Source organism: Papio anubis, chromosome 10, assembly GCF_008728515.1.
Source record: "Papio anubis isolate 15944 chromosome 10, Panubis1.0, whole genome shotgun sequence".
NCBI classification, from domain to species: Eukaryota; Metazoa; Chordata; class Mammalia; order Primates; family Cercopithecidae; genus Papio; species Papio anubis.
The window spans coordinates 84587582-84611541 of NC_044985.1; the positions used below are offsets into that span (position 1 = coordinate 84587582).

General features: G+C 45.7%; 1 pseudogene; it reads left to right on the forward strand.

Moving 5' to 3' along the window:
• Nucleotides 1–881: 881 nt before the first annotated feature.
• LOC101007960 lies at nt 882–20791 on the forward strand (annotated as a pseudogene).
• Nucleotides 20792–23960: the final 3169 nt, after the last annotated feature.

Below are 23960 nucleotides of genomic sequence, written 5' to 3' on the forward strand. Positions count from 1 at the left end.
TTAAAAGGCTTAACTGCTTGTGGCGACTACTGTAGTGCCCTAGAGAGGACAGTGGTTAAAATCTGCAGAATCCCTTGCTTTGTCATCTTCATCCAGAAGGACTGATACCTTGTTAAACTGTGATATGATTAGAATGTTTGTGGTTGTGTAGTGCATTTAGGGTGCTACAGCGTTAATCAAACATAATTGAGCTGTTCTGTTTCCAGTCAGTGTAACCATTTAAAAATACCTTGGCAAAACAAGCTAGGAGCTAGTTCATGCTAATATTCTTAAGGACAACAACAGTTTACAGCTTCTTTTTTTTTTTTTTTTTTTTAATCTGAAATCCTGAAGGCTGTGCTTAAAAGTTAACTTAGAGATAAACCTGTTGGAAATAAGTGATTCATTTATAGACTGAAGCCTCTATGACTTCAAAAAGATACTCTGCAGTCTCTGGCATTTGAAGGACAAAGTATTTTCTCTGTAAATACACCTCATTTCCATTCTAGTTAGGAGTAATGGCGCCCAGCACAGCACACACAATGGAGAAAACTGGATAGCTGGTAACTCACTTAGCTCTTGGCACTCTGAACAACCTCAAATGCGGCCATCCAAGCCAGTAATTCTACTGCTGCATTATTTCTGTGTTTAACTGTGAAACTTGCTGCTTGTCTGTACCCTTGAAATTGAATAAAATTTCATGAGACTCCTTGTTAATGTAGAGAAAAGCAATGACTGTTGAGTTGGTTGTACACTAAGGCCTCAGTCCTTGACCTTCCCCATTTTGCTCAGTGTTTTAAATACGACGTAAAGGCCTGTTTCCAGATATTTTTCCTCCAGACTCAAAGTTGTACATTTGTAAGACTCACATGTACCTCAAACTGTTTGTACATGTTCCAAAAATGCCAGTGTTTAATTCAAAAGAGATGAATGCAGTCTACTCCAGAATGCTTCGAGTCCTGTCCACTGTAACTCCAAAATAATCTCAAATGTCACCGCAATTCGGGCCACCAGCATCTCACCTAGTTACTAAGTGATTTTTGCATCCACTTTTGTGCATCTCATCTTTTAACAGCAAGAGTTGTCTTTGGATGTAGTTTACCAGTTGAAAATCTTTGTCTTTGCCTAGGTGGTCTTTCATGAACTATTCAGCTTCATCTGCCTTTTCCTCTTCATCACTATGTGCTGTGTAGTTGGCAGAGCTTATCCCATCCAAACCTGCAGGTAATTGAACAAGCTGATTACTAACTGGATTAGTATCCAGGGAATAGTGAAGATAGGAAAAAGGAGATTATAAAGCCCATCAGTTAATCCCATTTGTGTTTTGTGTTTTGAGCTGGCCTTGCCCTGTCGCCCGGGCTGACATGATCACAGCCGAGTGCAGCCTCAAACTCCTGGGCTCAAGCAATCCTCGCATCTCAGTGGCTGGGACTGCAGGTGTCACGCTTAATACTGTTATTAAAAAGACAACTAGGAGGGACGTTTGCTTGTAGAATGAAAACTTAGTGAATTCCAAGTATTAGGAAGCAGCTTTTCTTGGCAAGATGAGATGCAAGCTATTTGTGTCCTGTGGTTAGTATTGCTATGACTGATGTGACCAAGACAGAATGAGAAGCTGGCAGTCCACAAATGTGAAACATATACTGTCAGGCCCTCTGCTGAGCTTTAGGACTATGGTAATGAACAGCACTGGACCCCAAGATTCAAGCCTATAGGAGGAGATAGGAAATGAAGAGCAGACTGAATGCAAAACAAAAGGATGTGGGAGGAACTGTCAAATTGGAGAGTCCAATCTCAAGGATATAATCTGTAAATTATTAGGATACCATGAAAGACAAATTGCACTTGCTGATAAAATATGGTTTGCAAGCCCCTAATATCTGAACAAAACAGTGCATAGCTACAGTCTAATGGAGAAAGATCTGTCTCCATCTATTAGCTGTGTGACTGGGCAAATAATTTAGCGTCTGAATCTTGTTTCATAAACCTGTAAAATGAGAACAGCAATCCAATTTTGATTAAATGATATCATTGCTGAGCACAGTGGCACACACCTGTAATTTCAGCTACTGGGGAGGCTGAGATAAAGGATTGCTTGAGTCCAGGAGTTTGAGGATATAGTGAGCTATGATCATATGTGATAATAGCCACTGCCCTCCAGCCTGGAACATAGCAAAAAAAAAAAAAAAAAAAATCGTATCATTTTACCCAGTGATAAAATGACAGTCTCAACTACATGGGGCAGTTGAGAAGTTCTACTTAAAGGTGCTTAACCTGGCACATATTCGCTCAGTGAATGGTGACTGTTTTTATGTTCACCAAGGATGGGTGCATGGAAAAGCCAAGAGCTGTGGGCAGTGTGCCAAAGTCCTAAATACAGGGGTTTTTGTTGTTTTGTTTTGAGACTGAGTTTCACTCGTTGCCCAGGCTGGAGTGCAATAGCACGATCTCGGCTCACTGCAACCTCCGCCTCCCGGGTTCAAGTGATTCTCCTGCCTCAGCCTCCCTAGTAGCTGGGATTACAGGCATGTGCCACCATGTCCGGCTAATTTTGTTTGTATTTTTAGTAGAGATGGGGTTTCTCCATGTTGGTCAGGCTGGTCTCGAACTCCCAACCTCAGGTGATCCACCTGCCTCGGCCTCCCAAAGTGCTGGGATATAGGTGTGAGCCACCGTGCCCAGCCCTAAATACAAGTTTTTATGTTTGATAGGAACTGGTGGAAGGTAATTTAAGTTCCAGCAGCCATCATTATGATGCCTGCTTTAGCAACTATAAAAACGGAGAAGCAAGATAGTAGCTGAAATCCTCATAGCCCAGTAGTGAATGATAATCATGCTTTGTATGACTGGTCAAGTATTCAGTCAATCTCACAAAATCCTTTGTAATAACAGTATAAATATTATCAACTTCTAGGCCGGGCGCGGTGGCTCAAGCCTGTAATCCCAGCACTTTGGGAGGCCGAGACGGGCGGATCATGAGGTCAGGAGATCAAGACCATCCTGGCTGACACGGTGAAACCCCGTCTCTACTAAAAAATACAAAAAACTAGCCGGGCGAAGTGATGGGCGCCTGTAGTCCCAGCTACTCGGGAGGCTGAGGCAGGAGAATGGCGGGAACCCCGGAGGCGGAGCTTGCAGTGAGCTGAGATCCGGCCACTGCACTCCAGCCTGGGCGGCAGAGCGAGACTCCGTCTCAAAAAAAAAATAAATAAAAATAAATAAATATTATCAACTTCTAAGAACAAGAGAGAAGAGTTAATGGCAGGCGAAAAATATCCAACTAATGGAAGAAGGCAAGCAGATATGACCAACAGCCCAGCTTGGTTTTAGCTTTCTCTGTTCTGCCAAGCCCCTGTGGTGCCGCAGGTTGCTAACAACAACCCAAGAAGTTGATTGGAACTGCAAAACTCAGCAAGGTCTTGGGAGTCAGGGATGCTAGTTTCTTCTGAGAATGGGAGTGAGTAGAGTGGAGCTGAAAACAAGTTTATTGAATGTCTTAGGCCATCCTTTCCCCTTATGCGGGCAGGTGAGTGCCCCTACACAAATTCAGCAGAAAACAGAAGTTTCACCATCTGCAAAAGTTGGGAAAAGGTGAGGAGAGGGTGATAACGTACTGGGGATACCAGACAGATAAGAGTAAAAAAGCGTAAAAAAGAGTAAAAAAGAGTTAAAAAAAAGTATCAAAAATAAAAATAATGGCCAGACGCGGTGGCTCACACCGGTAATCCCAGCACTTTGGGAGGCCAAGGTGGGCAGATCACCTGAGGTCGGGAGTTTGAGACCAGCCTGACCAACATGGAGAAACCCCGTCTCTACTAAAAACACAAAATTACCCGGTCGTGGGGGCGCATGCCTGTAATCCCAGCTACTCAGGAGGCTGAGCAGGAGAATCGCTTGAACCCGGGAGGCGCAGGTTGCGGTGAGCCGAGATCGCGCCATTGCACTCCAGCCTCGGCAACAAAAGTGAAACTTTGTCTCAAAGAATAAATAAATAATAAAAATGTCAGCACTTTGGGAGGCCAAGGCAAGAGTTGCCTGAAGCCAGGAGTTCAAGACCAGCTTGGGCAACAGAGACCCCCATCTCTACAAAAAAAGTAATAAAGCCAAGTGAGCTACTTGGAGACTGAGGAGGGAGGATTGCTTGAGCCCAGGAATTCAAGGCTGCAGTGAACTATGATCACACTACTGAACTCCAACCTGAGTGACAGAGCAAGACCTTGTCTCTTAAAAAAAGGCTGGGGATGGTGGTTCATGCCCAGCACTTTGGAAGGCCGAGGCAGGTGGATCACCTGAGGTCAGGAGTTCGAGACCAACCTGGCCAACATGGCGAAACTAAAAGTACAAAAATTAGCTGGGCATGGTGGCAGGCACCTGCAATCCCAGCTACTCGGGAGGCTGAGGCAGGAGAATCGCTTGAACCCGGGAGGCAGAGGTTGCAGTGAGCCGAGATTGTGCCATTGCACTCCAGCCTGGGTGACAGAGTAAAACTCTGTCTCAAAAAAAAAAAAGGAAAAAAGACTGGGACGGGCCACTTCTAGTGCCCTTAAAAGGAGAGGTCATGTAGGCCGGGCATGGTGGCTCACGCCTATAATCTCAGCACTTTGGGAGGCCAAGGCTGGCGGATCACGAGGTCAGGAGATAGCAACCATCCCGGCCAACATGGTGAAACCCTGTCTCTACTAAAAATACAAAAATTAGCTGAGCATGGTGGCACGTGCCTGTAATCTCAGCTACTCGAAAGGCTGAGAGAGGAGAATCGCTTGAACCAGGGAGTTGGAGGTTGCAGTGAGCCGAGATTGTGCCACTGCGCTCCAGCCTTGAGACAGAGTGAGACTCTGTCTCAAAAAAGACAAAAAGTCTATTCCCAGCTCTGTGAGGTTTATTCTGAGTTCAAGGCTCCAGTATCAGCCAAGAAAGGGCCCCTCCCTAAGTTAAATTCCACATCTTTGGACTCTCTCCAAGCTTAAAATTTGAATAATCCTAACGCTTTCCCTTTTTCACCACCAGCCATAGAGATGATTGCTGCATCTTGCAGTTAGTACCTCTGTAATATGTCAGTATCCCCTCTGGGCCTTTCCAGTTCTCCAGTACGTGTTTTTAAATACTTTCTATTAGATCTCCTTGTTGTAATTAGGTTTCGCCTCTTTCCTGACTGGGAAGAATTGGTACCAGGACTGGTCCTATAAAAAAGACTCTCAAAGAGGGTATTTGGGGTTTGGTTTGAACTTAAATGCACTGCTGAGATTTTTGCCAGTGGGAAGTGGCATGCTAGGAATTCATGGTGTGGAATACCACATAATTAATCAAATTATCAATGACACAATGAATTAAGTGCTTTGGGGGATCAAGTGGCTGCTGCATTTGGCCATTATTGCAGTAATGATGACTACAAGGACTTGGAATGGTTGCATCCAAGTACACAAGAGCACCTATGGAAAGAAGATAACAAGCTCAGGTCTCTAAACTTTCAACTCAAGACGTGCTTATAAGACCAGAGAGCTTCTGTGATTGCCCTAAAAGAATCTTATTTTGTGTAGCCTCAGGACCAGCTGATAGATACAAAATTTAACCATGCCCAGCCAGACAAATTTGAAATCAGCTATTCCAAATATGTTCCAATAACTAAAAGAAACAGTCTAAAGAACTGAAAGAAAGATAATGATGTTTCACCAAACAGAATAAGCATTAAAGAGAGAGAAATTGCAAAAAGAACCAAATAGAAATTTCCTGGTTGAGGCCAGGTGTGGTGGCTTATGCCTGTAATCCCAGCACTTTGGGAGGCCGAGGCAGGCAGATCACCTGAGGTCAGGAGTTCGAGACCAGCCTGGCCAACATGGTGAAACCCCATCTCTACTAAAAATACAAAAATTAGCCAGGCATGGTGGCAGATGCCTATAATCCCAGTTACTCAGGAGGCTGAGGCAGGAGAATCGAACTTGGGAGGCGGAGGTTGCAGTAAGCCAAGATCACGCCAGTGCCCTCCAGCCTGGGCGACAAGAGCAAGACCCCATCTCAAAAAAAAAAAAAAAAATTTCCAGATTGAAAATTGCAATAACTAAAATAATTCACTAGAGGCTCAATATCAGATTTTAAGCTGGCAGAAGAGAGAAGGTGAATGAGAGAAGCTATATCAATTGAGATTATCCAGTCTGATAAATAGATAAAAGAACAAAGATGAGAGTCTCAGAGACCTGTGGAACACCATTAAGGATACAAACATGCACATTTGAAGTCTCGGAAGGAGAGAGAGAAATGGGCAGAAAGAATACCAAAAGGAATAGTAGTTAAAACATTCTAAATTTGATGAAAAACGTTAACGTGCACACCTAAGAAGATAAGCCAACTCAAGAAGGATAAACTCAAAGAGGTCCACACCTATATTCCGTTATAATCAAAAAGTCAAAAACCAAACACAAAGGGAAACTCATGAAAGCAGCAATAGAGAAGTGACTCATCATGTACAAGGGATCCTCAATAATATTTAAAGCTGGTTTCTCATCAGAAACGATGGAGGCCAGAAAGCAATGAATGGGATGACATATTCAAAATGCTGAAAGAAACAGAATGCCAAACAAGAATTTTATGTCCTGCAAGGCCGGGCGCAGTGGCTCAGCCTGTAATCCCAGCACTTTGGGAGGCCGAGGCGGGTGGATCACGAGGTCAGGAGATTGAGACCATCCTGGCTAAACACGTGAAACCCCTGCCTCTACTAAAAAAAAGAAAGAAAAAATTAGCCAGGGCGCAGGGTCGTAGTCCCAGAAGCCACTGGGAGGCTGGAGGCAGCAGAGAATGGCATGAACCCTCGGGAGGCAGAGCTTGCAGTGATCTGGCAGATCAAGGCCTAATTGCCTCCTCCAGCCCGGGCAAATAGAGCAAGACTCCATCTCAAAAAAAAAAAAAAAAAAAAAAGGAATTCTATATCCTGCAAACCTATATTTCAAACATGAAAATAATTAAGACATTCCTACTCAAACAAAACCTGTAAATTTGTCACTAACATATACTTAGTCCATTCCTGCTGCTATAACAAAATGCCTTAGACTTAGTAACTTTATACACAATCAAGTCCACAATCAAGATATCAGCCAGCAGATCCAGTTTCTGCTGAGCCCGTTGTCATGGACGGTACTTCCTATATGTTCTCACATAGTGGAAGTGGCAAAAATGCTAACTTACGACTCTTCTAAGGTAAGGGCATTAATCCCATTCATGAGGGTGAAATCCTCATGACTTAATCACTTCCCAAAAGGCCCCACAATTTAGTGATGGGCAGTTAAGATTTCAACATATGACTTTGGGGAAACCATCATTTGAAATGTTCTGCCCTCAAGGCCCTGGCATTCTGGGCCTGTGATGGGCAGGGTAGCCCCTGAAGACCACTGAAATATCTAGGATCAATCTTCCACGGTTTTGATGAATGGCACCTGGCTTCCTCTAAGCCATACTAATTTTCTTATCACATGGTTGCTTTGGCCATGTCCTTGATGTTGTCTCCTAAACATACTTTTTCATCTTTATGACTTGGCCAGGCTGAGAATTTCCCAAATATTTAACTTCTGCTTCCTTTTTGATTACAAATTCCATCTTTAGGACAAATGGTACACTCTTGTAATCCTGGGTACTTGAGAAGCTAGGGTGGGAAGATTGCTTGAGTTCAGGAGTTCAAGACCATCCTGGACAACATAGCAAGACTCCATTTCTTAAAAAAATAGCCAGGCATGGTGGTATGCACCTGTAGTCCCAACTACTCAGGAGGACAAGGCTGTAAGATTGCTTGATCCCAGGAGTTTGAAGCTGCAGTCAGTTATGATCCCGCCACTGTACTCCAGCCTGGGTAACAGCAAGACTCTGTCTCAAAAAAAAAAGGGGGGGGGCTGGGCGCAGTGGCTCATGCCTGTAATCCCAGCACTTTGGGAGGCCAAGGCAGGTGGATCACGAGGTCAAGAGATCAAGACCATCCTGGCTAACACGGTGAAACCCTGTCTCTACTAAAAAATACAAAAAAACTAGCGTGGGTGTGGTGGTGGGCACCTGTAGTCCTAGCTACTCGGGAGGCTGAGGCAGGAGAATAGTGTGAACTCAGGAGGCGGAGCTTGCAGTGAGCCGAGATAGTGCCACTGCACTCCAGCCTGGGCGACAGAGTGAGACTCTGTCTCAAAAAAAAAAAAAAAAAGAGGAAAATTATATAACTTTAAAAATCTTTGTTTCTCTCTTCTCACATTTTACTATAAGCAGTCAAGAGAGCCATACTGCACCCTCAACACTTGGCTTACATATTTTGCCTGCCAAGTATTCTATTTAATTACTTATAAATTCTGTCTTCTGGGTCAGGTGCAATGGCACATACATGTAATCCCAGCACTTTGAGAGGCTGAGACAGGTGGATCTCTTCAGCCCAGGAGTTTGAGACCAGCCTGGGCAAGATGGTGAAACTTCATCTCTACAAAAAATACAAAAATTAGCTGAGCATGCCATGCACTCCAGCCTGGATGACAGAGTGAGACTATCTCAAAAAAAAAAAAAAAAAGTTCTATTTTCCACAAAACACTAGGACATAAACACAATTCAGCCAAGCCCTTTACCACTTTATAAAAAGGATGGCCTTTCCTCCAGTTTCCAAAAGGATGTTCATCATTTCTGTATGACATCTCATCAGAATAGTCTTTATTGTCCATGTTTGTACCACTTAGGTAATCTCTAGAAAGACTGAGGATTTCCTCATGGCACTCCTCTTCTTCTGAGCCCTCACTAGAATTGTCCTTAGCACTCCATTCCCAGCAAGGTAGCCTTTTTCTATCACGCACTTTAAAACTCTTCCAACCTCTACCCATTGCCCAATCCTAAAGCCACTTCCACATTTTTATTTGTTTGTTTTTTTGTTTTGTTTTTTGTTTTGTTTTGTTTTTGAAATGGAGTCTCACTTTGTTGCCCAGGCTGGAGTGCAGTGGGGTAATCTCGGCCTACTGCAACCTCCACCTCCTGGGTTCAAGCAATTCTCCTGCCTTAGCCACCCTAGTAGCTGGGACTACAGGAACCCTCCACCAAGCCCAGCTAATTTTTGTATTTTTAGTAGAGATGGGGTTTCACCATGTTGGTCAGGCTGGTCTTGAACTCCTGACCTCAAACAATCCACCTGCCTCAGCCTCCCAAAGTGCTGGGATTGCAGGCATGAGCCACCACACTTGGCCCACATTTTTAGATATTTGTTATAGAAACACTCCACTTCTGGTACCAATTTTTGTCTTTGTGCATTCATGATGCTATAACAAAGTATCTTAGACCAATAAATGTATAAACAACAGAAATTTATTGCTCACAGTTCTGGAGGTTGGAAAGTCCAAGATCAAGGCACCAGCAGATTTGACGTCTAGTGAGAGACTATTCCTCATGGAAGTCGCCTGCTATGTGTCCTCAAATGGCAGAACAAGTAAACACATTCTTTCAGCCTCTTTTATAAGACACTAATCCCAAATATGAGGGTGGAACCTTCACGACTTAGTCAATTCACAAAAGGTCCCAATTCTTTTTTTTTTTTTTTTCTTTTTTTCCTGAGATGGAGTCTCACTCTGTAACCCAGGCTGGAGTGCAGTGGCGTGGTCTCGGCACACTGCAAACTCCACTTCCCGGGTTCACGCCATTCTCCTGCCTCAGCCTCCTGAGTAGCTGGGACTACAGGCACCTGCCACCACGCCTGGCTAATTTTTGTATTTTTTGTGGAGACGGGGTTTCACTGTGTTAACCAGGATGGTCTTGATCTCCTGACCTCATGATCTGCCCGCCTCGGCCTCCCAAAGTGCTGGGATTACAGGTGTGAGCCACCACGCCCAGCCGGTCCCAGTTCTTAATACCATCACCCCAGTAGTCAAGATTACAACATATGAACTTCAGGGGAACACATTCAGACTATAGCAAATACAAAAGAGAGTCTTTCAGGCTGAAACAAAAGGATACAACTCAAATCCAGTAGACAGTAACTCAAATTTACATGAGGAATTATTTTTTGTTTGTAATTCTTTCTTTTATCTGATTAAAAAGATAATACATAAGCCAATTAAATTAGAAAACAGTTTTGATGGGCTTATAATTTGTAAAGATGTAATTTGTGTGACAATAATAGCACAAAGAAGCAGAGAGGGAGCAGAGCTATATAAGAAGTTTTTGCATACTATTGCGATTAGGCTAGCATTATTTCATATATACTAGATTGTTACAAATTAAGATGCTAAAGGTAATACTATGACAACTGCTAAGAAAATCATTCATCATTCAAAAAATTACAGAACTAAAATGGCACCCTAAAAAATATCTAACGTAAAAGAAGACATAATGAAACAAGAAATGTGTATAAAAAACAAATAGCAAAAATGTATTAAACAGAGGAAGGAGACAGAGTAAGATGGCCAAATAGAAGGCTCCACTGATCATCCTCCCTGCAGGAACACCAAATTTGACAACTATCTACACAAAAAAGCACCTTCCTAAGTACAAAAAATCAGGTGAGTGATCATAGTATCCGGTTTTAACTTCAAATTATTGCTGGAAGAGGCAATGAAGAGAATAGGAAAGACAGTCTTGAATTGCTAACACCACCCCACCCCCATCTCCCAACAGTGGCCACATGCCACTGGCCCAGGGTGTGGAGAGGTAATCTGTGAACTTGGGGGAAAGAGGGTGCAGAGTTTGTGGGACTTTATATTGGAACTCAGTGATGACAACACCGGGCAAAACAGCCAATGTCCATAGAGAAAGCATTTAGAACAGCCCTAGTCAGCCAGGCATGGTGGCTCACACCTATAATCCCAGCACTTTGGGAGGACGGGGCAGGTGGATCGCCTGAGGTCAGTAGTTCAAGACCAGCCTGGCCAACATGGTGAAACCCTGTTTCTACTAAAAATACAAAAATTAGCTGGGTGTGGTGGTGGACACCTGTAGTCCCAGCTACTCAGGAGGCTGAGGCAGGAGAATCGCTTGAACCCAGGAGGTGGAGGTTGCAGTGAACTGTGATCACATCATTGCACTCCAGCGTGGGTGACAGAGCGAGACTCTGCCTCTTAAAAAAAAAAAAAAAAGAACAGCCCTAGCCAGAGGGGAATTGCCCATCCCAACAGTCAGAACTTGAACTTGAGTTTCAGTCAGCCTCACCACCATGAGCTACAGTACTCTGGGGTCCAAAATAAACTGGAAAGCCTATCTTGGCCACAAGGACTGCAACTCCTAGGCAAGTTCTAGTGCTGTGCTGGGTTCAGGGCCAGTGGACTTGGGGGGCATGCAACCCAGTGGGATACCAGCCAGGGCAGCCAAAAGAGTGCTTGCCTCATCCCTCCCCTAACACCAGGTAGTGCAGCTCACAGCTCCAGAAGAGACTCCTTCCTTCCACTTGAGGAGAAGAAAGGGAAGAGTAAAGAGCACTTTGTTTTGCAGCTTGGATACCAGCTCAGCCACAGTAAGGTAGGGCACCAGGCAGAGCCATGAAGTCCCCATACCAGGCCCTAGCTGCTGGATGACATTACTAGACACACCCTGAGCCTGAAGGAAACCTATTGCCTTGAAGGGAAGAACCCAGTTCTCACAGGAATTATCACCTGCTGACTAAAGAGCCCTTAGACCCTAAATAATCAGCAGTGGTAGTCAGGTAATACCTGCCGTGAGCCTTGGGTGAGACGCTGAGACAGACTTCAGGTGTGACCCAGCATATTCACAGCTGTGGTGACTGTGAGGAGACGCTTGCTTGAGCAATACAGAGGGAAAAATCAAGGGAACTTTGTGTTGCAAATTAGGTACCAGCTTGGGCACAGTGGGGAAGAGTAGCAAGTGAGTTATTGGGGTTCCCAGTTCCAGGCCTTAGCTCTTGGATGGCATTTCTAGACCTACCCTGAGACAGAGGGAAGCCCACTACCCTGAAGGATGAGTCCCAAGCCTGGTAACATTCACCAAAAGCTGACTGAAGAGCCCTTGGGCCTTAAGTAAACATTGGTGGTACACTGGCAGTGCTCCCCGTGGGCCTTTGTGTAGGGAAAAGAGAGATCAGACTCTTACTGTGTCTATGTGGAAAAGGAAGACATAAGAAACTCCATTTTGATCTGCACTAAGAAAAATTGTTTTGCCTTGAGATGCTGTTAATCTGTAACTTTAGCTCCAACCCTGTGCTCACAGAAACATGTGCTGTATGGAATCAAGGTTTAAGGGATCTAGGGCTGTGCAGGATGTGCCTTGTTAACAATATGTTTACTGGCAGTATGCTTGCTAACAGTCATCGCCATTCTCCATTCTCGATTAACCAGGGGCACAATGCACTGCGGAAAGCCGCAGGGACCTCTGCCCAAGAAAGCCAGGTATTGTCCAAGGTTTCTCCCCTCTGAGACAGCCTGAGATATGGCCTTATGGGAAGGGAAAGACCTGACTGCCCCCTAGCCCAACACCCGTAAAGGGTCTGTGCTGAGGAGGATTAATAAAAGAGGAAGGCCTCTTGCGGTTGAGACAAGAGGAAGGCCTCCGTCTCCTGCATGTCCCTGGGAACAAATGTCTCAGTGTAAAACCCGATCGTACATTTGTTCTATTCTGAGATAGGAGAAAACCACCCTGTGGCTGGAGGCAAGATATGCTGGCGGCAACGCTGCTCTGTTACTCTTTGCTACACTGAGATGTTTGGGTGGAGAGAAGCATAAATCTGGCCTATGTGCACATCCCGGCATAGTACCTTTCCTTGAACTTATTTGTGACACAGATTCCTTTGCTCCCATGTTTTCCTGCTGATCTTCTCCCCACTATCACCCTGTTCTCCTGCTGCATTCCCCTTGCCAAGATAGTGAAAATAGTAACCAATAAATATTGAGGGAACTCAGAGACCGGGGCTGGTGCAGGTCCTCCGTATGCTGAGCGCCAGTCCCCTGGGCCCACGGTTCTTTCTCTATACTTTGATTCTGTGTCGTCTTTCTTTTCTCAGTCTCTCTTCCCACCTGACAAGAAATACCCACAGGTGTGGAGGGGCTGGCCCCCTTCACCTTTGGTGGTAGTGGTGGACATGGGAAGAGACTCCTCTGCCCAGGGAAAGGGGAAGGAAGAGAGGGAAGGACTTTGTCTTGTGGTTTCGGTGCCAGCTTAGCCACAGTAGAATAGAGCACCAGGTAGATTTCTAAGGTTTCTGACTCCAGACCCTGGCTTCTGGACAGCATCTCTGGACCTGCCTGGGGCCCAAGGGAGCTTGCCTCCCTAAAGGGAAGGACGGACCGGCTTTATCATCTGCTGACTGTAGAGCTCTAAGGCCTTGAGTGAACATAGGTGACAGCCAGGTAGTGGGTACAGCTGGCCTTGGCTGAGACCCAGTGCAATGCTGGTTTCAGGTCTGACCCAGCACAGTCCCAATAGTGATAGTGGCCACAGGGGTGCTTTTGTCACCCCTCCCCCAGCTCCAGGCAACTCAGCACAGACAGAGAGACTCCATTTGTCTGGGAGAAAGTAAGGGAAAAGAACGGGAGTCTCTGCCTGGTAATCCTGAGAATTCTTCCAGATCTTATCCAAGGCCACCAAGGCAGTACGTCTACAAGTCTGCAAGAACCGCAGTGTTATTGGGCTTGGGTTACCAAGATGCAGATATAGTTACAGTGACCAAAAACTTAGAGCATAACACCCAAGTCACTTCAAATACCTGGAGAGCCTTCCCAGGAAGGACAGATACAAATAAGTCCAGACTGCAATATACACCTAACTCTTTTTTTCTTATCTCTTCTCTTTTGGTTTTTTTTTTTGAGACAGAGTCTCACTCTGTTACCAAGGTTGGAGTGCTGGAGTGCTGGAGTGCTGTGGCACAGTCACGGCTCACCGCAGCCTCAATCTCCCAGGCTCAGGTGATCCACCTCAACCTCCTGAGCAGCTGGGGCTACAGGAGCACACCACCATGCCTGGCTAGTTTTCTGTATTTTTACTAGAGATGGGGTTTCACCACATTGCCCAGGCGGGTCTCAAACTCTTGGGCTTAGCGATACACCACCTTGGCCTCCCAAAGTGCTGGGATTACAGGCACGAGCCACTACACCCAATCAATACCTAACTATTAACAAAAAATAAAAAATAATTTTAAAAATACATAACTCTTCAATGCCCAGACACCAACAACCACCTGTAAGCATCAAGATCATCCAGGAATGCATGACCTCACCAAATGAACTAAATAAGGCACCAGGGATCGATGCTAGAGGGACAGAGATATGTGATCTTTCAGGCAAATAATTCAATAGAGCTGTTTTGAGGAAACTCAAAGAAATTCAAGATAACACAGAGAAGGATTTCAGAATCCTTCAGAGAAATTTTAAAAAGGCATTGAAATAATAACTTTTTAAAAATTTGTTTTGTTTTGTTTTGTTTTTGAGACAGAGTTTCGCTCTTATTGCCCAGGCTGGAGTGCAATGGTGCAATCTCGGCTCATGGCAACCTCCATCTCCCAGGTTCAAGCGATGCTCCTGCCTCAGCCTCCTGAGTAGCTGGGATTACAGGCATGCACCACCACGCCCGGCTAATTTTGTATTTTCAGTGGAGACAGGGTTTCTCCATGTTGGTCAGGCTGGTCTCAAAATCCCAACTTCAGGTGATCCACCCGCCTTGGCCTCCCAAAGTGCTGGGATTATAGGCGTGAGCCACCGCGCCTGGCCCTTTTATTTTTATTTTTATTTTTTTGAAATGGAGTCCCGCTCTGTCGCCCAGGCTGGAGTACAGTGGCGCGATCTCGGCTCACTGCAAGCTCCGCCTCCCGGGTTCATGCCATTCTCCTGCCTCAGCCTCCTGAGTAGCTGGGACTACAGGCGCCTGCCACCACGCCCAGCTAATTTTTGTATTTTTAGTAGAGAAGGGGTTTCACCACGTTAACCAGGATGGTCTCGATTTCCTGACCCTGTGATCTGTCTGCCTTGGCCTCCCAAAGTGCTGGGATTACAGGCGTGAGTCACTGCGCCTGGCCCAATAACTATTATTTTTTTGAGACACGGTCTCACTTTGTCACTCAGGCTGGAATGTGGTGGCACGATCTTGGCTCACTGCAGCCTCAATGTCCTGGGCTGAAGCGATGCTCCCAGCTCAGGCCCCTGAGTAGCTGGGACTGCAGGCACGTGCCACCATGCCCAGCTGATTTTTTGGTATTTTTTGTAGAGATGAGATTTCTCCAGGTTGTCCAGGCCGTTGTTGAACTCCTGAGCTCAAGGAATCTGCCCACCTCAGCTTCCCAGGTGCCAGGATTACAGGCATGAGCCACTGCACCTATCCAAGATTGAAATAATTAAAAATAATCAAGCAGAAATTCTAGACTTAAAAAATGTAACAGACAAACTGAAGAATGTATCAGAGTCTTTTAATAGCAAAACTGATTAACAGAAGAAAGAATTGTTGAGCTTGAGGACAGGTTATTTGAAGTCACACAGGGAAGACATAAGAAAAATGAAACAGAATGAAGCATACCTGTGAGAGCTAGTAGTCCCAGCTACTCAGGAGGCTAAAGCAGGAGAATCACTTCAACCCAGGAGGCAGAGGTTGCAGTGGGCTGAGATTGCGCCATTACACTCCAGCCTGGGTGACAGCGAGACTCCATCTCAAAAAAAAAAAAAAAAAGGAAAGAATAGAATCTCAAAAGGGCAAATCTGGCTGGGTGTGGTGGCTCACACCTATAATCCCAACACTTTGGGAGGCCGAGGCAGGTGGATCACCTGAGGTCAGGAGTTCAAGACCAGCCTGGCCAACATGGTGAAACCCTGTCTCTACCAAAAATAGAAAAATTAACCAGGCATGGTGGCACACACCTGTAGTCCCAGCTACTTGGGACTGAGGCAGAAGAATCGCTTGAACCTGGGAGGTGGAGGTTGCAGTGAGCCAAGATTGTGCCATGCATGCCAGCCTGGATGACAGAGCAAGACTCCATCTCAAAAAAAAAAAAAAAAAAAAGGGCAAATCTAAGTTACTGGCCTTAAAGAGGAGGTTAGAGACAGAGGTAGAACGTTTATTCTAAGGGATAATAAGAGAGAACTTCCCAAACCTAGAAAAAGATATAAATATTCAAGCACAAGAAAGTTCTAGGCCGGGCGCGGTGGCTCAAGCCTGTAATCCCAGCACTTTGGGAGGCCGAGATGGGCGGATCACGAGGTCAGGAGATCGAGACCATCCTGGCTAACACGGTGAAACCCCGTCTCTACTAAGAAATACAAAAAATAGCCGGGCGAGGTGGCAGCGCCTGTAGTCCCAGCTACTCGGGAGGCTGAGGCCGGAGAATGGCGTGAACCCGGGAGGCGGAGCTTGGAGTGAGCAGCGATCCGGCCACTGCACTACACAATGGACGACAGCGGGAGACTTTTTCAAAAAAAAAAAAAAAAAAAAAAAAAAAAGAAAGTTCTAGAACACCAAGCAGATTTAACCCAAAGACTACTTCAAGGCTTTTTTTTTTTTTTGAAACAGAGTCTCGCTTTGTCATCCAGCCTGGAGTGCAGTGGTGCAATCTCGGCTCACTGCAAGCTCCATCTCCCGGGTTCACGCCATTCTCCTGCCTCAGCCTCCCAAGAAGCTGGGACTACAGGCACCCGCTGCCACGCCTGTCTAATTTTTTGTATTCTTTTTAGTAGAGACGAGGTTTCACCATGTTAGCCAGGATGGTCTCGATCTCCTGACCTTGTGATCTGCCCGCCTCAGCCTCCCAAAGTGCTGGGATTACAGGCATGAGCCACCGCGCCCGGCCACTACTTCAAGGCATTTAATAGTCAATTTCCAAAGACCAAGGATAAAGAAAGGATCCTAAAAGCAGCAAGAGAAAAGAAACAAATAACATAGAATGGAGCTCCAATACATTTGGCGGCAAACTTTTCAGTGGAAACCTTACAGGGCGAGAGAGACTGACTTGACATATCTAAAGTGCAGAAGGAGAAAAAAATGTCTGTAATACTAGCATAGTGTGTCTGGTGAAAATATCCTTCAAACATGAAGGAGAAATAAAGACTTTCCCAAACAAAAGCTGAGGGATTTCATCAACACCAGACCTGTCCTACAAGAAATGCTAAAGGGAGTTCTTCAGTTTCAAAGAAAAGAACATTAATGAACAATACAAAATCATCTGAAGGTACAAAACTCTCTGATAATAGTAAGTACAAAGAAAGACACAGAAATACAGAATATTATAACACAGTGATTATGATGTATAAGCTACTCATATCTTAAGTAGAAAGATAGAAAGGTAAACTAATCAAAAATAATAACTACAACAACTTTTAAAGACACAGACAGTACAATAATATATAAATAAAAACAAAAAGTTTAAAAGTGGGGAGACAAAGTTAGAGTTTATATTAACTTTCTTTTTGCTTGTTTTTTTAGTTTATGCAAACAGTGTTAAGTTGTCATTAGTTTAAAATAAAGTGTTATAAGATATTATTTGCAAGTCTCATGGTAACCTCAAATCTAAAAGCATACAACAGATACACAAAAAATAAAAAGCAAAAAATTAATACATACCACCAGAGAAAAATTACCTTCACTGAAAGGAAAACAGGAAGGGAGAGAAGACCACAAAACAACCAGAAAACAAATAAAGAATGGCAGGAGTAAGTCCATATTATTAATAATAACATTGAATGTAAATAGACTAAACTCTCCAATCAAAAGACATAGAGTAGCCGAATGGATTAGAAATAAGACCCAGTGGCCGGGCGCGGTGGCTCATGCCTGTAATCCCAGCACTTTGGGAGGCCGAGGCGGGTGGATCACAAGGTCAGGAGATCGAGACCACGGTGAAACCCCGTCTCTACTAAAAATACAAAAAATTAGCCGGGCGCGGTGGCGGGCGTCTGTAGTCCCAGCTACTCGGGAGGCTGAGGCAGGAGAATGGCGTGAACCCGGGAGGCGGAGCTTGCAGTGAGCCGAGATCGCGCCACCGCACTCCAGCCTGGGGGACGCAGCGAGACTCTGTCTCAAAAAAAAAAAAGAAACAAAAGAAATTAGACCCAGTGATCTATTACTACAAGAGACACACTTCACCTATAAAGACACTTATAGACAGGAAATAAAGAGATGGAAAAAGATATTGTATGCAAATAGAAATCAAAAAAGAGCAAGAGTAGCTATACTTATACCAGACAACATAGAGGTTTTTTTTTAGACAGAGTCTCACTCTGTCATCCAGGCTGGAGTGCAGTGGCATGATCTTGGCTCACTGCAACCTCTGCCTCCCGAGTTCAAACGATTCTCCCACCTCAGCTTCCTCAGCAGCTGGGACTACAGGTGTCCGCCACCACGCCTGGCTAACTTTTGTATTTTCAGTAGAGATGGGGTTTCGCCATGTTGGCCAGGCTGGTCTCCAACTCCTGATCTCAAGTGATCTCCCCGCCTCAGCCTCCCAAAGTGCTGGGTTTATAGAGATGAGCCACTTCACCCGGCCAGACAGCATAGGTTCTTTTTTTGAGACAGTTTTGCTCTGTCACCCAGGCTGGAGGGCAGTGGTGCAATCTCAGCTCACTGAAACCTCCGCCTCCCAGGTTCAAGTGATTCTCATGCCTCAGCCTCCTGAGTAGCTGCGATTATAGGCACGCACCACCACACCCAGCTAAATTTTGTATTTTTAGTAGAGACAGGGTTTCACCATGTTAGCCTGGCTGGTCTCAAACTCCTGACCTCAAATGATCCGCCCACCTCAGCCTCCCAAAGTGCTGGGATCACAGGCATGAACCATCATGACTGGCCAAACAACATAGATTTTAAGACAAAAACTATAAAAAGAGACAAAGAAGGTGATTACATAGTGATAAAGGGGTCAATTCAACAAGAGTGTTTAACAATTGTAAATATATATGTACCCAACTGGGGCACCCAGACATATAAAGCCAATATTATTAGAGTTGAAGAGAGAAATAAACCCCAATACAATAATAGCTAGAGGCTTTAACACCTCACTTTCAGCATCGGACAGATCATCCAGACAAAAAATTAACAAAGAAATGTCAGACTTAATCTGTACTATAAACCGAATAGACCTAATAGATATTCACAGAACATTTTATCCAACAGCTGCAGAATACACATTCTTCTACTCGACACATGGATCATTCTCAAAGATAGACCATGTGTTAGGTAACAAAACAAATTTTAGGCTGGGCACAGTGACTCACGCCTCTAATCCCAACACTTTGGGAGGCTGAGGCGGGTGGATCATGAGGTCAGGAGATTGAGACCATCCTGGCTAACATGGTGAAACCCCGTCTCTACTAAAAATACAAAAAATTAGCCAGGCGTGGTGGTGGGCGCCTGTAGTCCCAGCTACTCAGGAGGCTGAGGCAGGAGAATGGAGTGAACCCGGGAGGTGGAGCTTGCAGTGAGCCAAGATTGCACCACTGCACTCCAGCCTGGGCGACAGAGCAAGACTCCATCTCAAAAAACAAAACAAAACAAAACAAAACAACAAAAAAGTCTTAAAACATTCAAAAATTGCTATATACATGAGTGGAAAAAAGTAAATAGATACAGAATAGAGCACAAGCAGGATCTTAAAAAATGGTTTAAAAAGCCAGTTGCAGTGACTCACACCTGTAATCCCAGCACTTTGGGAGGCTGAGGAGGGTAGATCAACTAAGGTCAGGAGTTCAAGACCAGCCTGACCAATATGGTGAAACTCCACCTCTACTAAAAATACAAAAATTAGCCGGGCGTGCTGGCACATGCCTGTAATCCCAGCGACTCAGGGAGGCTGAGGCAGGAGAATCGCTTGAACCAGGGAGTAAGAGGTTGCAGTGAGCCAGGATCAGGCCAGAGCTGGACCAGCTGGAGAATTTGCTGAAGGTGAGCGACATTGCCGGTGAGATGCAGGGCCAGCCTGAGGGTGGCCCAGAATGAGCTGGTGACCTTCAGTGAGGAGCTGGCCCACCTCTACCATCATGTGTGCATGTGAAACAACTGGAGGCCCAGCTCTGTCACGGGGACTACCTGAGGGCCAGGGTGGGGCCAGCTGCACCAGCCCCGCGGGCAACTCCTCCATCCTCCTACCCAAGGGGCTGCTGGCTGCAGAGGCAGGCCAAGCACACAGCAGGACCAGGGACATCAGCCCCTCACGTAGCTCCTCGCTGCTATCGCCCCTGGGTGACCCACGCTGGGAGCCCATGGATATCTACCGCCTGATTGGTATCATCTGCCACCAGATCAAGCACCTGCAGGCAGCTGTGAACCACATAATGGAGCTATTGTGGCGGCGCATCCCCTCGCAAGAGCTGGGCCCAACCATGGACAAGTTCAAGGAGGCTGTCATGGAAGAGATCCTCAGGTTGAAGTCTCTGCTCAGCACCAAGCGGGAGCAGCTCACCAGGCTGCGCACCGTGCTGCAGGCCAGCCAGCAGGCAGCCAAGGTGGCCCTCACCAAGCTGAAGGGCAAGAATGCAAAGGAGAAGACCATGGTTACCAAGACCAGGAGGAAGCTGTGCAATGAGCTCCAGGTGCTCGCCTCTGAGGAGGACGTGGCCACCTTCTCCTCACTGTGTGCCACGTTTGCCACGTGAAACGAGTACATCACAGCTGGATGAGACGCAGCAGCAGCTGTCAGCTGCAGAGGATGAGAAGGCGCTGAACTCGCTGCTGCACATGGTCATCCTGCAGAAGCTGGCACTGACCCAGTGGCTGGAGCTGCTCAAGCTGGATCACACAGACCTGATGTGACCCCACCAAAGCTGCCCCCAAGGCCAAGCCAGCCACCCCAAGCTTAAGTTATGCCTGCCCCTGCGCCTGTGACAGGGCCAAGAGCACTGGGCTGGCCAACCAGGTGTTCCACATTACAGGTATAAGCAACCGTGCCTGGCCCAGTCCCTGAGTTTTTAATGGGAGGGAGGAAAAGCTTTAATGTTGGCCAGAGTGATGGCTCACGCCTGTAATCCCAACACTTTGTGAGGCCAAGGCAGGAGGATGGCTTGAGCTCAGGAGTTGGAGACCAACCTGGGCAACACAGCGAGACTGAGACCATGTCTCTACAAAAAAGTAGTGGGGCATGGTGGCATGCACCCGTGGTCCCAGCTTCTTGGGAGGCTCAGGTGGGAGGATCACTTGAGCCCTGCAAATCAAGACTGCAGTGAGTCATCATCACGCTGCTGCACTCAGCCTGGGCAATAGAGTAAAAAAAAAAAAAAAAAAAACAACGCTTTAAAATGTTGAGGATGTCGAGAGCTGCTGCGTGGAAAGGCCTCTGTACAGACTGAAGAAACTTCCCTGGCTGCCAGGCTTGCCAAGAGCCCTCCAGAAATGCCCACCATGGGGCTATTTGTTACAATGTTCTTTTTTTAATCTGATCAACCTGTGCACTTTTGATATTTTGATACTATATTTGCTTCCTTAATTCCTCATGCACTGACAGCCTCAGATGCCGTGGTCTGTACCCATGGGCCTGTCGCTGCCTGCCCCAGCTCCCTCTGTGTTGGTCTGGTGTCAGCACGAGGAAGAGCTGTGTGCTCTGTAGCACGTAGCTCTAGACTGTGGAGATTAGGGCTTTGACCAGAGAATTCACCAGAGAAGGCATCTAGGCCTGAGTTGCTCTTTGTGCAAAATTTTTGTATTATAAATTCAATTTCTTGTTATAGGTCTATTCAGATTTTCTATTTATTTTTTTATTTTTATTTTACTTATTATTATTTTTTGAGGTGGCATCTCACTCTGTTGCCCAAGATGGAGTGCAATGGCGCAGCCTTGGCTCACTGCTGTCTCCCAGGTTCAAGCAATTCTCCTGCCTCAGCCTCCCAAGTAGCTGGGATTACAGGCATGCGCAATGACACCATTCTAATTTTTGTATTTTTAGTAGAGACTGGCTGGTCTTGAACTCTTGACCTCAGGTGATCCACCCGTCTTGGCCTTCCAAAGTGCTGGGACTACAGGTGTAAGCCACCGCACCCAGCCTTTTTTTTTTTTTTTTTTTGAGACGAAGTCTCACTCTGTCACCCAGGCTGGAGTGCAGTAGTGCAGTCTCGGCTCACTGCAACCTACACCTCCTGGGTTCAAGCAATTCTTGTGCCTCAGCCTCCCGAGTAGCTGGGATTACAGGTGTGTGCCACTATGCCTGTCTAATTTGTTGTATTTTTAGTAGAGACAGGGTTTCGCCATGTTGGCCAGGCTGGTCTCAAATTCCTGACCTCAGGTGATCAGCCCACCTCAGCCTCCCAAAGCTGGGATTACAGACATGAGCCACCATGCCTAGCCAGATTTCTTATTTATTTTTGAATCAATGATTGATGAGAAGCAATTGGCATTGGGTCAGAATTTTAAATGAAAAAAAATTTTTTTTGTTTCTTGGAGACAGTGTCTCGCTTTGTTGCCCAGGCTGGAGCACAGTGGGACAATCTCAGCTCACTGCAGCCTCCGCCTCCTGGGTTCAAGCTATTCTCGTGCCTCAGCCTCCCAAGTAGCTGGGACTACAGGCGTCCGCCACCATGCCCAGCTAATAGGGTTTCACCATGTTGCCCAGGCTCAAGCATTCCACCTGCCTCAGCCTCCCAAAGTGCTAGGATTATAGGTGTGAGCCACCATGCCTGACCAAAATGAACATATTTTTTGATTCAGCAGTTCCAATCCCAAGAATTTATTTCAGTTATATGTTGCCATATGCTAAAGTTCAGTGGCATAAAACAATAACCATGTTATTATGCTCACAGATTCTGTGGTTCAATAATTCAGGTAGGGAGCAGTGGAGATAGATTGCCTCCATCCCACATGTCTGGGCCCTAATCTGAGAAAATCCGAACACTTGGGAAGGGAAGCAACTCAAATGACAGCGGCTTGGAGTCATTAGCATCTGACTTAAGATGACTTGAAGACCAGGGCTTTCCAAAAGTTACTTACATGTAGTCTTTCTATGTGACAGGCTTCTCATGGCATGGTGACTAGATTCCAAAAGGTAGCCCTCCAAGAGGGAGCTGCCAGAGAGCAGGTGTTCTGTGAAGACCAGATGGAAGTCGCATGACCTTTTATGATCTAGAATGATGTCTCCCACAGTCCATTATTTGAAGCAGTTACTGGTTCCAAAGAGCATGTGAAGTGGGAGATATTGTTGTGGACATTTCTGGGAAATACAGTCTGTCAGACTTTTTACACAAATACTTGTATTTGTTAAGTGTAAAAAGGGAGGCAGAACAATAACTACAGCAGTCTCATTCACAAAGTTTTACAATGTGTACATATGGGCAGGTGCAAATGCATAGAGAGAGAACCAGAAAGTAATGGGATTTTCTTTTCTTTTTTTTTTTTTTGAGACCCAGTTTCGCTCCTGTTGCCCAGGTTGGAGTGCAATAGCGTGATCTAGGCTCACTGCAACCTCTGCCTCGCGAGTTCAAGCAATTCTGTCTCAGCCTCTTGAGAAGTTTGGATTACAGGCACATGCCACTATGCCTGGCTAATTTTTGTATTTTTAGTAGAAACGGGGTTTCATCATATTGGTCAGGCTGGTCTCGAACTCCTGACCTCAGGTGATCTGCCTGCCTCAGCCTCCCAAAGTGCTGGAATTACAGGTGTGAGCCACCATGCCCGGCCGGGATTTTCATACTGATTATCTCTGTAACGGGGAATAGGGAGATAGGTAAAGTGGGACTTTCACATTTTGATCTACATTCTTTTGTATTATATGAAAATTATTTTTTATTTGAGTAATAAAATATCAATGTTGAATCCATAGTCGTCAATAAAAAGGAACCAACTACTGATGCATGCAACAATATGGATAAATCTCCAAAGCATATATGCCAAGTGAAAGAAACCGGGCCAGCCTCAGTGACTTATGCCTGTAATCCCAGCACTTTGGGAGGCCAAGGCAAGAGAATCGCTTGGGCCAAGGAGTTCAAGACCAGCTTGGGCAACATAGTGGGACCCCGTCTCTACAAAAAAAAAAAAAAAAATGTTTTTAATTAGCTAGGCATGGTAGTGCACACCTGTGGTCCCAACTACTCGAGAGGCTGAGATGGGAGCCGGAGAAGTGAAGTCTGAGTAAGCCATGATTGCACCAC